This window comes from Bufo bufo, chromosome 6 (genome assembly GCF_905171765.1).
Source record: "Bufo bufo chromosome 6, aBufBuf1.1, whole genome shotgun sequence".
NCBI lineage: Eukaryota > Metazoa > Chordata > Amphibia > Anura > Bufonidae > Bufo > Bufo bufo.
In genome coordinates, this window is record NC_053394.1 from 270,284,791 (window position 1) to 270,300,190 (window position 15,400).

Sequence of the window (15,400 nt, forward strand, 5' to 3'; positions counted from 1 at the left end):
CTTTATGAATAATAATCCCCAAATATGTAAATTGCTCCACAATCTGAAGCTTATTGTTCACCAGAAATGCGAGCTGGGTCAACATCATCAACCAGACAGAGACTAGACTTAGCCCAGTTCACACGGAGACCCGAGAAACCCCCAAATTGATCAATAACACCTAAAAGGGTATCCAAGGATTTCCCTGAATCTGCTAGGTAAACCAGCATGTCATCAGCATATAATGAAAGCTTTTCTGATATTCCAGCTATTTCCCAGCCTTCTATACCTGAGTTAGAGGATATGAGTATCGACAAAGGTTCCATGATTAATGCAAATAACAGGGGGGAGAGAGGGCAGCCCTGTCTAGTGCCTCTACCCAAGGGGAAGGAGTCCGATGTGTACCCATTCACCCTGACTCTCGCCGAAGGGGATCTATAAAGCATTTGTAACCAGCACAAAAATTTCTCCGGAAAGCCCATTTGAGTCAGCACTGCCCACATAAATTCCCATTCTACTGAATCAAATGCTTTTTCATTGTCTAAGGACGCAAGAGCCCTCATACCTCTGTTATCATGTTTGACCTGAAGATTAGTGAACAATAGCCTTAAATTAATATCTGTGGTTTTCCCTGGCATAAAACCCGATTGATCTACCCCAACCAAGGAGAGAATTACCCCCCCGCAATCTTAACGCCAGTACCTTCGCAAAGATTTTGACGTCAAGATTCAGAAGTGAGATGGGTCGATAAGAGCTACACTGGTCAGATGGTTTCCCCGACTTGTGAATCACTACTATCGTTGCCTCCAGAAAGGACGGTGGCAACGAACCACTTTCCAGTGCATACCCCAACAGCTTCCCAAATCTACTAACCAGGTCTTTAGAAAATCGCTTATACCATTCAGCAGGAAATCCATCGGGTCCCGGGGTTTTCTTGGTTGCTAAGGAACTAATGGCCGTTTCAATCTCCAAGTCAGATATGTCTGCCGCCAGGGCTCCCCTGTCATCTCTGTCCAAAGAAGGAATATTAATACCTGCTAAGAAATTGACTATTTCCTCCGAAGTACACGTGATCTTGGGGGCATACAATGTCTCATAATAGGAGGCAAACTGTCGGCAGACATCTCTGGGCTCCCTTAATAAGAGCCCCTGATCATTCAGAACTCCCGCCACCACCGTTTGCTGTGTCTCAGATCTAGTCAAGTACGCCAAGGCCCTGCCACACTTATCACCATCTGAAAAAATAGTTTGCCTCTGATTTAAAAGTTTCTTCTCAGTATATTCAGTTAAATGCAAAGTAAACCTACGCTGCGCCTCAAGCCACAAAGTCTGCTTCTCAGGGCACGGATCTAGTATATATAACCTCTCCTTATCAGCTAGTTCCGTCTCTAGTTTTATCCGTTTGATATTCAGTTCCTTTCTATGAGTTGCAATAGCAGCAATCAATGCCCCTCTCATTACTGACTTGAAAGCATCCCATTCTACGAGAGGATTCGTAGACCCTTCATTTTCTGCCCAGTAATTCCCCATTGCATCTAGACTCTCGCTCACCACAGGTAATACCTCGAGCCACATAGGGTTTAACCGCCACTGCTTATCAGTCGAAGCCAGCGGCTGTGACATTATCAGAAGGAGGGGGGCATGGTCTGAAACTCCTCTCAGTAGATAATCACTAGACTTGATATAGGGGGATAAATCTCTGCTGACAAAGGCCAGATCTATACGAGAGAGTGAGCCAGTAGAAGCTGAATAGCAAGAGAATTGTGCATCTGTGGGGTGGAAATATCGCCACGTCTCTACTAAATCATAAGTATTAGCCCAATGTAATAGGACATTGTTGTGTGAGGCCTGGGGAACCCTTCTGTCCCGTATAGGATCTAAAGTGGCATTGTAGTCACTCATAATAATATAAGGCATTGCTGGAAATCCTGCTATTTTAGCTGTAATTAAGTCTAGGACCTCTCTGCGGAATGGCGGAGGAATATATAGTCCCACAAATAGGTACTGCAGGCCTCTGACACAATCATGTAAAATCACATACCTACCATAAGGGTCTAGCTGCACAGATAGTATTTGAAACGGAAGACTTTTAGCAATTAAAATAGACACGCCTCTAGTGTCACGGATGGTGTACAGGAAACAAGACAATACCATATAAACAATGTCTCTCTGGATCCACAACTAAGGAACAAAGGGAGACCCCTGCAATAGACCTGCCGCTCTCCCTCACTGCTCAGCCTATGCGAACACCCCAAAGGTGGATGGCCGCATATCCACGTTCCTCGGCTATCTATTACCTGAAGACCCTACAATAGTGAAGGGACACGACCACCGGCTCCCTACACTGACACGGAGGGAGTCAGGGTCACCTGGATCCAGAAAAGACAAAATCATAAATACATAAACAGCACTTATCTTGCAGACGAATGACGACTGACGACTGGGAACAGGGAACTGGGAACAGCATGCACACACACTCCAGGAAGTTGTATCAGCCGCACACTACTGCATTATGGGGAGGAACTTAAAGGGTAGCGATCAGTCTAACTGCATGACAGCTGAGATAGACTAACGAGATGAGAAACTAAACCAAAACAAAGAAATTCAAGGAGGAGGATCTGAGAAGCTCCTGTGAGCGCTTCTCAGCTGTCTGGCTGTGACAGTACCCCTCCCTCTAGGAGTGGACTCCGGACACTCAGGGCCCACCTTCTCAGGATGGGACCTATGGAAAGCCCTGATGAGACGAGAGGCCTTAATGTCCGTCACTGGGACCCACATCCTCTCCTCAGGACCATAACCCTCCCAATGAACGAGGTACTGGAGGGAACCGCGGACAAGACGAGAATCCACAATCCTAGAGACCTGAAATTCAAGATTTCCATCAACCATAATCGGAGGAGGAGGCAAAGGCGAGGGTACAATAGGTTGAACATAAGGTTTCAATAAGGACTTATGAAAAACATTATGGATCTTCCAAGTATGAGGTAGGCAACAGGATTGATGACAGACAGGATCTTGTAAGGCCCAATAAACCTAGGACCCAACTTCCAGGAGGGAACCCTCAATTTGATATTCTTGGTAGACAACCACACCAGATCACCAACATTCAGGTCCGGACCAGGCACACGTCTCTTATCCGCCACACGCTTATATCTCTCACTCATGCTCTTTAGATTATCCTGAATCTTTTGCCAAATAGATGACAAAGACGAGGAGAATCTGTCCTCATCAGGCAAACCAGAAGAGCCCTCTCCCGAGAAAGTCCCAAACTGCGGATGGAACCCATATGCACCAAAAAATGGTGACTTATCGGAGGACTCCTGACGACGGTTATTTAAAGCAAACTCAGCAAGGGACAAAAAAGAACACCAATCCTCCTGATTCTCCGCCACAAAACAGCGCAGATATGTCTCCAGATTCTGATTGACGCGCTCTGTCTGGCCATTCGACTGCGGATGGAAAGCAGAAGAGAATGACAACCGAACCCCCAAGCGAGAACAGAAAGCCTTCCAGAATCTGGAAACAAACTGCGTGCCCCTATCAGAGACTATGTCTGAAGGAATCCCATGCAATTTGACAATGTGGTCAATAAATGCCTGCGCCAGCGTCTTAGCATTGGGCAAACCAGGAAAAGGGATAAAATGCACCATTTTGCTAAAACGGTCCACCACCACCAGAATCACAGACTTCCCCGAGGAACGAGGCAAGTCCGTTATGAAGTCCATGGACAGATGTTTCCAAGGACGGGAAGGAATGGGCAAAGGAAGGAGAGGACCTGATGGCCGTGAATGAGGGACCTTGGCACGAGCGCAAGTCTCGCAAGCTGCCACAAAACCCTCAACCGACTTACGAAGCGCAGGCCACCAGAATCTCTGAGCGATGAGATCCAGTGTGGCTCTTGCCCCCGGGTGCCCAGCAAGGACCGTGTCGTGGTGTTCTTTAAAAATCTTGTGTCTCAAAGCGAGAGGCACAAATAACCTCCCAGGAGAACAAAGATCAGGAGCTTCTGACTGGGCTGCCTGCACCTCTGCCTGCAATTCAGGAAAAAGAGCAGAGACCACCACACCTTCAGCCAAAATGGGACCCGGGTCTTCAAAATTCCCACCTCCCGGAAAACAACGTGACAGGGCATCTGCCTTCACATTCTTAACCCCAGGGCGGAACGTAACAACAAAATTAAACCTTGAAAAGAACAAAGACCATCTGGCCTGTCTCGGGTTCAGACGCTTGGCTGACTCCAAGTAGGCCAGATTTTTATGGTCAGTAAACACAGTAATAGGGTGTCTGGCTCCCTCTAGCCAATGGCGCCATTCCTCAAAAGCCAACTTGATGGCCAACAATTCCCTATCTCCCACATCATAATTTCTCTCTGCGGAGGAGAGTTTCTTTGAGAAAAAGGCACACGGTTGCCATTTGGCAGGAGAGGAACCCTGAGACAAGACCGCACCCACCCCTACCTCAGAAGCATCAACCTCAACTATGAAGGGTAACGAAATATCAGGTTGTACTAGGATGGGAGCGGAAGCAAAACTCTCCTTGATATTAGAAAAGGCCTTACGCGCCTCTACCGACCAGGAAGAAAAATCTACCCCCTTTCTGGTCATATCAGTGAGTGGTTTAACAACAGAGGAATAATTCAAAATAAATTTCCTGTAATAATTGTCAAAGCCCAAAAAACGCATCAGCGCCTTCTGATTCTCAGGAAGCTCCCACTCAAGCACAGCGCGGACCTTCTCGGGGTCCATGCGAAAACCAGAAGCGGAGACAAGAAACCCCAGAAATTGGATTTCTGGAACCGCAAACACACATTTTTCCAGTTTCGCGTATAATTTATTCTCCCGCAGGATGAGCAAGACCTGACGTAAGTGTTCCTTATGAGTCTTGAAATCAGGAGAAAAAAATCAAAATGTCATCCAAATACACTAATACAAATTTTCCCATTAAATGATAAAAAATGCTGTTGACGAAATGCTGAAAAACGGCTGGGGCATTCATCAAACCAAAAGGCATAACCAAATTCTCAAAATGGCCCTCAGGGGTATTGAAAGCCGTCTTCCATTCGTCTCCTTCTCTGACCCTAACCAGGTTGTATGCCCCTCTTAGGTCTAATTTGGAAAAGACTTTAGCCCCAACAACCTGGTTAAACAGGTCCGGGATCAGAGGAAGCGGATAAGGATCACGAATAGTGATACTGTTCAGCTCCCTGAAATCCAGACAAGGTCTTAAAGAACCATCTTTTTTCTTAACAAAGAAAAAACCAGCGGCAACAGGTGACTTCGAGGGTCGTATGTGGCCTTTTCTCAGACTCTCAGAGATATAAGCACGCATAGCGACCCTCTCAGGTTGGGAGAGATTGTATAAATGAGATTTAGGCAGCTTGGCGCCTGGGATGAGATTAATAGGGCAATCATACTCCCTGTGCGGAGGCAAACCCTGAACTCCACTCTCAGAGAAGACATCCAAAAATTCAGAGAGGAAAGGTGGTACAGTCTTAGTAGAAACCTCAGAAACAGATGTTATGAGGCAATTCTCTCTGCAAAAGTTACTCCAACCATTTATTTGCCTCGCTTGCCAATCAATGGTGGGGTTATGTTTAGTGAGCCAGGGTAGCCCCAACACTAGAGGAGTAGGCAAACCGCTAAGGACGAAACATGACACATCCTCAACATGAGCATCACTCACAATTAAACGGATATTGTGAACTATGCCCTTTAATGATTTCTGAGAAAGTGGAGCTGAATCAATAGCAAAAACAGGAATATCCTTTCCCAAAGTGCATACCTGGAAACCATGAGTTATTGCAAATTGATTATCAATGAGGTTGACAGCTGCTCCACTATCCACAAAAATCTCACAAAAAATGCTCTTGCTCTCTAGCGCCACCCTAGCAGGCAGGACAAAACGGGAACTACAAGCAAACGGAAAACCTTCAATTTCCGCCTCAACCCTGCCAATAGTAACAGACGGAACATTTTTAAAAGATTTTTTCCTTTTTGTCTCTTTATTACTCCCAGAAAACTGCCTGAATCTCCTAGAGGGACAAACATTTGCCAGATGATTTATACCTCCACAACAAAAACAAACCCTCCCCTGCGGGCTGAATCTTCTGTTGTCAGAGGGAATCAACCCCAGCTGCATGGACTCCTGCTCAGAAGGGGCTGACAGCGACTGAGACCCCTGTGCACAGAATGAGACCGCTGCACTGTCCCGGGACTGAGTATGACAGGAAGGAGAGATCTCTCCTCTCTCTCTAAGACGCCTGTCAATACGAACAGCCTGAGACATAGCAGAATCCAAGGAGGTAGGTCTTTCATGAAAGGCAAATGCATCTTTCAATCCCTCCGAAAGACCATAGCAAAATTGACTTCGGAGTGCAGCATCATTCCAACCCGTATCTGCTGCCCATCTCCGAAATTCTGAACAGTATATCTCTGCAGATTGTTTACCCTGGCATAACAGACGTAGTCTAGACTCAGCCAGAGCAATACGATCCGGATCATCATATATCTGACCCAGGGCTAAAAAGAATTCATCCACTGAACGAAGGGGCCGTGCCCCCTCCGGCAGCGGAAAGGCCCAGGACTGAGCGTTACCCCTGAGCAGCGATATAATGATCCCCACCCTCCGTTCTTCATCACCAGAAGAATGGGGAAGAAGGCGAAAATGGAGTTTGCAAGCCTCTCTAAAACGCACAAAATTCTCACAACCCCCGAAGAACGTATCCGGGAGCGAGATCTTAGGCTCAGCACAAACTCCATGAACGCAAGCTGAACCGGTCACTTGAAACTGAGAAAAAGTCTTACGGAGATCAGCTACCTCCAAAGAAAGACCCTGAAAGCGTTCAGCCAAAAGTGAAACCGGATCCATGCTTGAGACGGTTTTGGCGGCTGATAATGTCACGGATGGTGTACAGGAAACAAGACAATACCATATAAACAATGTCTCTCTGGATCCACAACTAAGGAACAAAGGGAGACCCCTGCAATAGACCTGCCGCTCTCCCTCACTGCTCAGCCTATGCGAACACCCCAAAGGTGGATGGCCGCATATCCACGTTCCTCGGCTATCTATTACCTGAAGACCCTACAATAGTGAAGGGACACGACCACCGGCTCCCTACACTGACACGGAGGGAGTCAGGGTCACCTGGATCCAGAAAAGACAAAATCATAAATACATAAACAGCACTTATCTTGCAGACGAATGACGACTGACGACTGACGACTGGGAACAGGGAACTGGGAACTGGGAACAGCATGCACACACACTCCAGGAAGTTGTATCAGCCGCACACTACTGCATTATGGGGAGGAACTTAAAGGGTAGCGATCAGTCTAACTGCATGACAGCTGAGATAGACTAACGAGATGAGAAACTAAACCAAAACAAAGAAATTCAAGGAGGAGGATCTGAGAAGCTCCTGTGAGCGCTTCTCAGCTGTCTGGCTGTGACATCTAGCGTGGTTTGAGTAAACCGCATGATATGTGGGGCCTATCCATGGGCGCCGCAAAGCTAGTACTTTCTGGCCCTGCAGGTGCGTTTCTTGCAATAACATTATGTCAGGGTTATACCTCTTCAGATAATTGAACACTAAAGACCGTTTAATCTCATCATTCAGCCCCCGAACATTCCACGAAAGTAGCTTAATTACCGCCATTTATTCTTCCAAAGATAACATCCCTATAGTTTCCGACCAATGAAGGCACATTCACGCACACATACAATCCACATCAAAGCACCCCTCAACAGAGAAACTCTCTTCAACCCACCCATTCCCAACCTCCCTAACCCACCCTGCCCAAACCTTCCTAACATGGTTGAGCCTAACACCGCAAACTAGCAACTCCTGGGTACGATAACCTACCCTAACTCATTAGAACATATATACCATATAGGTACGTTGGTGATAGGAAGCAAGTATATACGTCTACCCATAACAGTGCATAGTCATACAGGGTGTTGCCACCCAGCATACCAATATGGGGTTAAACATCTGATCAATAGACAAAGTCAAAGAACAGGGATTCTAACAGGACTAATAATGGTGCATTTAAACCAGATACTCCCCCCCTCCCCCAACCATCTTGTCAGCAAAACAATTTAACATTTAATCAAGTATTATTTGCTCCAGCTGCCAACACTATAGTATAAACCATCAGCGGTGAGGCCTTGCATTTAGATTTCTCTCAATCCATTCAGTAGCCTCTTCAGGAGTACAAAAAAAAACGGACTGTTTCACAATCCTGCACCCTCAAGCGAGAAGGGTAGATCATGGCATATTTCACATTTTTGTCCCTCAGCCGCGCTCGGACCTCAGTAAACTGCTTCCTTTTCTTCTGGACCTCTGCAGTAAAGTCCGGGTAAAAGGACAAACGGACATTCTCATAGCTGACATTCCCCTTCTGTCGAGCAGCTAGCAAAATAGTGTCTCTGTCCCTGTAGTTCAGGATCTTCATGATGAAAGGTCTAGCAGGGGATCCCGGCGGTAAGGGCCTGGTTGGAATCCGATGTGCCCTTTCTATAACAAAGCAACTGGAAAGTGAGATGGGATGTAACACTTCTTTTATGAGCTGTTCCGCAAAAATTTCTGGGGTAGACCCTTCTGCTCGCTCCGGTAAGCCCAGGATACGGACGTTGTTACGTCTATTGCGGTTCTCAGCGTCCTCCGCAATGGCTTGCAGCATCTGTACCTGTTGCAGCAGCTGCCTGGTGTCATTTCCAGCTGCTCTGGACACATCTTCCACATCACTCACTCTTTGCTCCACTGCAGATGTTCTTTCACGTATTTTGTCAAAATCGTGTCGCAAACAGCTAAGGTCAGACTGTAAATGGTCTATCTTTGATGTAAGAGCAGCTTGACAAGCAGCTATAGCTTTCATAATTTGAGAGGCTTCAGCAGAGGAACCAGGGACAGGAGACCCCTCACTTTCCTGTTCAGTTTGACTCATGGCATCCATGAATCGTTTAACAGATGATGGAGCCACAGAAGAAGTTTTGCGGCCCATAGAAATAGTCCACAGACACTTTAAAGATCTGCTGGGGTTTGTCACTCATGCAGCAAATCAAGATAAGGCTTTATTAAATTCAGCAAGTCCTGCCACACAGCCAAGTAGACTGCCAGATATCTTTACATTCCTCAGGGGGAGGGGGATAAGTACACCAGCACCACCATTAAACTTTCATATAAACTGTGGTGAACTCTGCAGCTTTCATATATAAGGGCTCCTAACAGGATTACAACTGCAGGACTTCAGGATAATAGTGGAAGTAGGGAGATACAGAGCGTTTCGCCGATGCACTCCGTTTGCTGGGGCAGAGAGGAGCACCGCTGCACATACACTTAACGGCAAGATGGCGCCCACCGCGCGGCTTCTTCCCGCCTCGGTCGTCGGGCTCAAGACTCCAGCAGGTATCGGCAGCAGTCCAAGGTAAGTTGTTAGCAACTTTCAGCAAGCCGTACCTGCGCTGAGTACCTTGTGGCGGATCGTGCCCCGGCCTCACTCCACACTCTCCTCAGTTTGCGTCCCTCCGCTCCTCTCCCTCAATCCGTCGGCATCCACAGCGCCACAGCCAAAACTCAGCAATCCAGCACCGGGCAGAGTGTCCCCAAGTATGAAGGGATCCAACATATAATGAATGAGCTCAAGAAACCCTGATTATGCCAGGTGTATAAAGGATATTTCACAGGATTTTGTAGGAGCACTGCAATCCTGCTTCCTCACTCCATGCTGGCTCGCCCACGCCCCCAGAACTATTTTTGTCTAATGCGCTTGTTGTCAAACCATGCATACGGACAAACTGGCCATCCACTAGGTTAACCCGTGCCCCACTGTCAATAAATACTTCCATTTCCACAGTTTTGGAGTCTAGCGCCACCTTGGCAGGCAGGAGAAATTGGATACCGGTAAATGACAAAAGTACATTGTCAGATTCCCCACCCACACTACCAAGAGTGAGAAGAGGACTAAACACATTCATTTCCCCCCCCCTTTCACCTTGATGTTTAACATAAGGACATACGTTAACAAAATGTCCTCCTTTACCACAGAAAAAGCAAAGTCTTTTCTTGACCCTAAATTTTTTATCACCTGGTCCAGGAGTGACTTGCCCCAATTGCATTGGCTCATCACCAGACATGAGCTTTAGTGTCTCTTTACCCAGAGTGTCAGAAGAGGCCGCTTCCCCATATGATAGTACGTTCCGGGCTAGAGGAACTTTAGATCTCTCCCTCAGGTGTCTATCAATACGTACCGCTAGAGACATGGCCGCCTCCAATGATTCTGGATTTCTGTGAAATGCCAAGGCGTCCTTCAAGTTCTCAGACAGCCCTTGACAGAATTGACTACAGAGAGCTGGGTCATTCCACTCCGTATCGGTTGCCCACCTCCTAAATTAGGAGCAATAGGACTCTGCAGATCGCCTTCCCTGCCGCAAACCACGCAACTTAGATTCGGCCAGGGAAACCCGATCTGGGTCATCGTAAATAAGTCCCAAAGCTCTGAAAAATTAATCTACCGACCGGAGGGATTGTGATCCGGTTGGCAAGGAGAAAGCCTAAGACTGAGCGTCACCTTTAAGTAATGAAATAATAATCCCCATTTTTTGACTCTCGTCCCTAGAAGAGTTAGGACGTAGTCTAAAATATAATTAGCACGACTCCCTGAACTGAACACAGTTGTCACTTCCCCCGGAAAACCTTAGGTTCAAGGCAGACTTGGTTCCTGCTGCCGGAACCCACCGCCTGTGGTCTCTGAAATTGTGTAACGGCCTTATGGAGGTCAGCTGCCTCTAATGACAGCCCCTGCATACGATCAACCAGTGCAGAATTAGTATCCATAGCTGCACTGAAAAGCACAAAGGATAACGTTTTTTGGGCGGTTGATAATGTCAAGGGTAATGGGGAAGGGGAAAACACCAGATACACACAAATAGAAATAGACAACAGTCTAGGCCTCCAAAGCTGTGTAAGAGGGATGGTGATCTCCTAGTAATCCCTAGGCCTTTACCTAACTCCTGCCAGTATGAGCAGATCCTGGAGGTAGAAATGCTCATACGCCGGATACCTATGCCCTGCTAAAACTGACGAGCCCTAGGAAAGGTAGCAGGATACGAGACAGCTGGTTCCTTCCCAGATGAAGAAACCCGCGTTTCCCTGAGGCCTAGAACCAAAACACACCAGAGAACAACAAACAGGAAAGGCAACTTGTACTTAGCTTTGAGATGTATGGAGAAGCAGGAGATCCAAGACAAACAAGCTCTAGCAACTCCAAGAGGAAATATCAACTGCATGGTCAGCAGTGTGAGGCGGACCTAAATACAGCCTTATCACTGATAACAAGCAGAACCTGAGGAGAGGTGAGATCCTGCCAAATAACAACATACAAAGAGGAAAACAGAGAGACCTGTCAGATAGCCTCACGTGCAGCAAGTCTATCCGATCTTCTCACCTCTGTCACGGGAGTGACTGTGACAATAAGTTAAGTATACAGGTGTTTATATTACTATATAAAGAACAAATATACAGATGTGCTATGGACAAATATACAGATGTACTGATGTATACAGATATGCAGATATGCTGATGTACAGCCAGGTCCATAAATATTGGGACATCAACACAATTCTAACATTTTTGGCTATATACACCACCACAATGGATTTAAAATGAAAGGAACAAGATGTGCTTTAACTGCAGACTGTCAGCTTTAATTTGAGGGTATTTACATCCAAATCAGGTGAACGGTGTAGGAATTACAACAGTTTGCATATGTGCCTCCCACTTGTTAAGGAACTAAAAGTAATGGGAAAATTGGCTTCTCAGCTGTTCCATGGCCAGGTGTGTTTTATTCCCACATTATCCCAATTACAAAGAGCAGATAAAAGGTCCAGAGTTCATTTCAAGTCTGCTATTTGCATTTGGAATCTGTTGCTGTCAACTCTCAAGATAAGATCCAAAGAGCTGTCACTATCAGTGAAGCAAGCCATCATTAGGCTGAAAAAACAAAACAAACCCATCAGAGAGATAGCAAAAACATTAGGCATGGCCAAAACAACTGTTTGGAACATTCTTAAAAAGAAGGAACGCACCGGTGAGCTCAGTAACACCAAAAGACCCGGAAGACCACGGAAAACAACTGTGGTGGATGAGCGAAGAATTCTTTCCCTGGTGAAGAAAATACTCTTCACAACAGTTGGCCAGATCAAAAACACTCTCCAGGAGGTAGGTATATGTGTGTCAAAGTCAACAATCAAGAGAAGACTTCACCAGAGTGAATACAGAGGGTTCACCACAAGATGTAAACCATTGGTGAGCCTCAAAAACAGAAAGGCCAGATTAGAGTTTGCCAAACGACATCTAAAAAAGCCTTCACAGTTCTGGAACAACATCCTATGGACAGATGAGACCAAGAACAACTTGTACCAGAGTGATGGGAAGAGAAGAGTATGGAGAAGGAAAGGAACTGCTTATGGTCCTAAGCATACCACCTCATCAGTGAAGCATGGTGGTGGTAGTGTCATGGCGTGGGCATGTGTCATGCCCCACTCTGACAATGTGCGGAGGTCAGCCAGGATTGCAGCACGAGTCTAGTATTTGTTTTGATGCTGTGCTGGATCCGCCTTGCATCAGGTGCACTGGGTGGAGTCATTAGTTTAAATAGTCTCCAGCCAAGGTGCTCTGAGCGGATTATACTCTTCATTGTGGTCTTGGAAGGAAGGTTGGCTGTTTGTTCCTGCTCTCAGCAGATAAGTGTATTTTCTTGTTTGGTTGTTTATGTCATCTATCCCATCCAGGTTCTGTGCGAGCTGGCAGCTCCTTTCTCCCCACTTCACCATCTCAGGGAGTTCAGGGTTCTGTTAGCATAGGCTGGTGGACACAGCAAATCTACCATCAAGATTTGGTCTGTGGGCTGAGCATTGTAGGGAAAGAGGTCAGGGATAAATTAGGAGGTGACCCTTCCCCGTCTCTCGTGCAGAGCCTGGTTGGTGTGTTATCTGTTTAACTGTGCACGTCCGCCGTGACAGCATGTATGGCTGCCAATGGAACTGGTTCTCTTGTATTTATTGATGATGTGACTGCTGACAAAAGCAGCAGGATAAATTCTGAAGTGTTTCGGGCAATATTATCTGCTGATATTCAGCCAAATGCTTCAGAACTCATTGGAAGGCGCTTCACAGTGCAAATGGACAATGACCCAAAGCATACTGCAAAAGCAACCAAAGAGTTTTTTAAGGGAGAGAAGTGGAATGTTAAGCAATGGCCAAGTCAATCACCTGACCTGAATCCGATTGAGCATGCATTTCACTTGCTGAAGAGAAAACTGAAGGTAAAATGCCCCAAGAACAAGCAGGAACTGAAGACAGTTGCAGTAGAGGCCTGGCAGAGCATCACCAGGGATGAAACCCAGCGTCTGGTGATGTCTATGCGTTCCAGACTTCAGGCTTTAATTGACTGCAAAGGATTTGCAACCAAGTATTAAAAAGTGAAAGTTTGATTTATGATTATTATTCTGTCCCATTACTTTTGGTTCCCTAATAAGTGTGAGGCACATATGCAAACTGTTGCAATTCCTACACCGTTCACCTGATTTGGATGTAAATACCCTCAAATTAAAGCTGACAGTCTGCCGTTAAAGCACATCTTGTTTGTTTCATTTCAAATCCATTGTGGTGGTGTATAGAGCCAAAAATGTTAGGATTGTGTTGATGTCCCAATATTTATGGACCTGAGTGTATACATATATACAGATATACAGATTTTATAGATTCTACCCACATTGTCGACAAAAATATGTGAAAACAACAAAAGAAAAAATGGTCTTCCGGGGCCCTGGACATTAAAACTGTAATTTATTGCACATGAATCATTAAAAACTATTAAAACATTTAAAATCTGAAAAACAGAGGGTGAAGCGTTTCACAATGCGCCAGCATGTACCTTATCTGCTCACAATATACTTCTTCCTCTGCCGCCTTCTCTTCAGCCCATTTCCCTCCCCTCTATTTTCTTGGGAAAATGCAAGTCTAGTCCTGAGGTTAGAGAGGGTGTGCATTGCCAGAACAAGAGCTTGCACCCTCATGTGAGTGTTATTAAAAAGAATAGAACAGCAGTGTGATTTTTAATTTTTTACACATTGATTTTCATAACTCTTTAATAATGTATGTTAAATATTATCATTATCATTTGTTCACATTCACATATTCATGTATTTAATAATTGGCTGGGAATCTTCTTTATATTCATTTGTTTTTGGGAATATTCAAACCTATTTTTTCTCTAAATCACAATTATGTCATAACTCATAACATGTCATACTGTTATCTTTATATATATATATTTTATATTTATTTTTCTTTTATTAATTAGTATAATTTTTTCAACACTGGTTTGTACTATGAACTTTGCACTTTTCACTTCTGGGGCATTGCTGTAAATTGGCAATGTCAGTATAAGGGCGAGTTCGCATTTGCGTTATAAATTCCGTTATAGGGTTCCGTTATGACAGTTATAGCAGAATTTTAGGACGGAATGCAAAATGGAAACCTTTAAGAGGCATTCCGTTTGCTCTGTCCTAATACATGTCTATGGGCACATAGAATGGTTGTTTTTTTTCACCCATTATTTATGACAAAAAAAAGGCCTGTAGACATGACTTTTTTTTCCGTCATGTAACTCTGTTATAACAGAATTCCATAACGCAAATTCGAACCCGCCCTTAGTTGGCCTGAGGAAGGAGGCGGACCAAAAGGCATCACCCTCTGCTTTTCCGTTTTTATTGTTCCTTTTAATTATTCAATTACAATTTTAGTGGCCAGCCCTCCAGAAGACTATTTTTTCTTTTTACTCATCCATAGCACGTTCCAGCATGGAAGTTGGGAGCAGCATTCAATCCAATTGACTATGCACTTCTCAAAGTTGTGCCAGAAGTGGCACAACTAGTCCTGGTAAGAGTAATCACGTTACTGACCATCAGTGTTAGGCCTCTTGCACACAAACGTTTTTTTTTCCGTTTCCGTTCCGTTTATTGTGTTCCGTATACGGAACCATTCATTTCAATTGCACGCCTTGACGTGAGGCAGACGGGCTCAAATAATTTTGTACAAAACGATTTGCCAAGCATCTCTAACTTATTAGTGTAGCATTTGCAATTATGATGCAATTTTGTACTTTATTTGGTTTGCAGTGAGCTGTTGCATTGCATGTTTTGTTTAACCACTTCCCGCAACTGTAACGCCGAAAGGCGTCATTGCGGCGGCTCCCCCAGGCTACGCTAACGCCAATTGGCGTCATCTCGCGTGAGCCGAGATTTCCTGTGAACGCGCACACACAGGCGCGCGCGCTCACAGGAACGGAAGGTAAGAGAGTTGATCTCCAGCCTGCCAGCGGCGATCGTTCGCTGGCAGGCTGGAGATGTGATTTTTT

General features: G+C 45.4%; 1 protein-coding gene across 2 annotated transcripts in view; it reads right to left on the reverse strand.

The window, feature by feature from the left end:
• Nucleotides 1–15,400, reverse strand: part of LOC121003238 (peroxisomal N(1)-acetyl-spermine/spermidine oxidase-like) — a 130,199-nt gene that overhangs the window by 23,656 nt on the left and 91,143 nt on the right. The gene's annotated exons all lie outside the window — the stretch shown is intronic.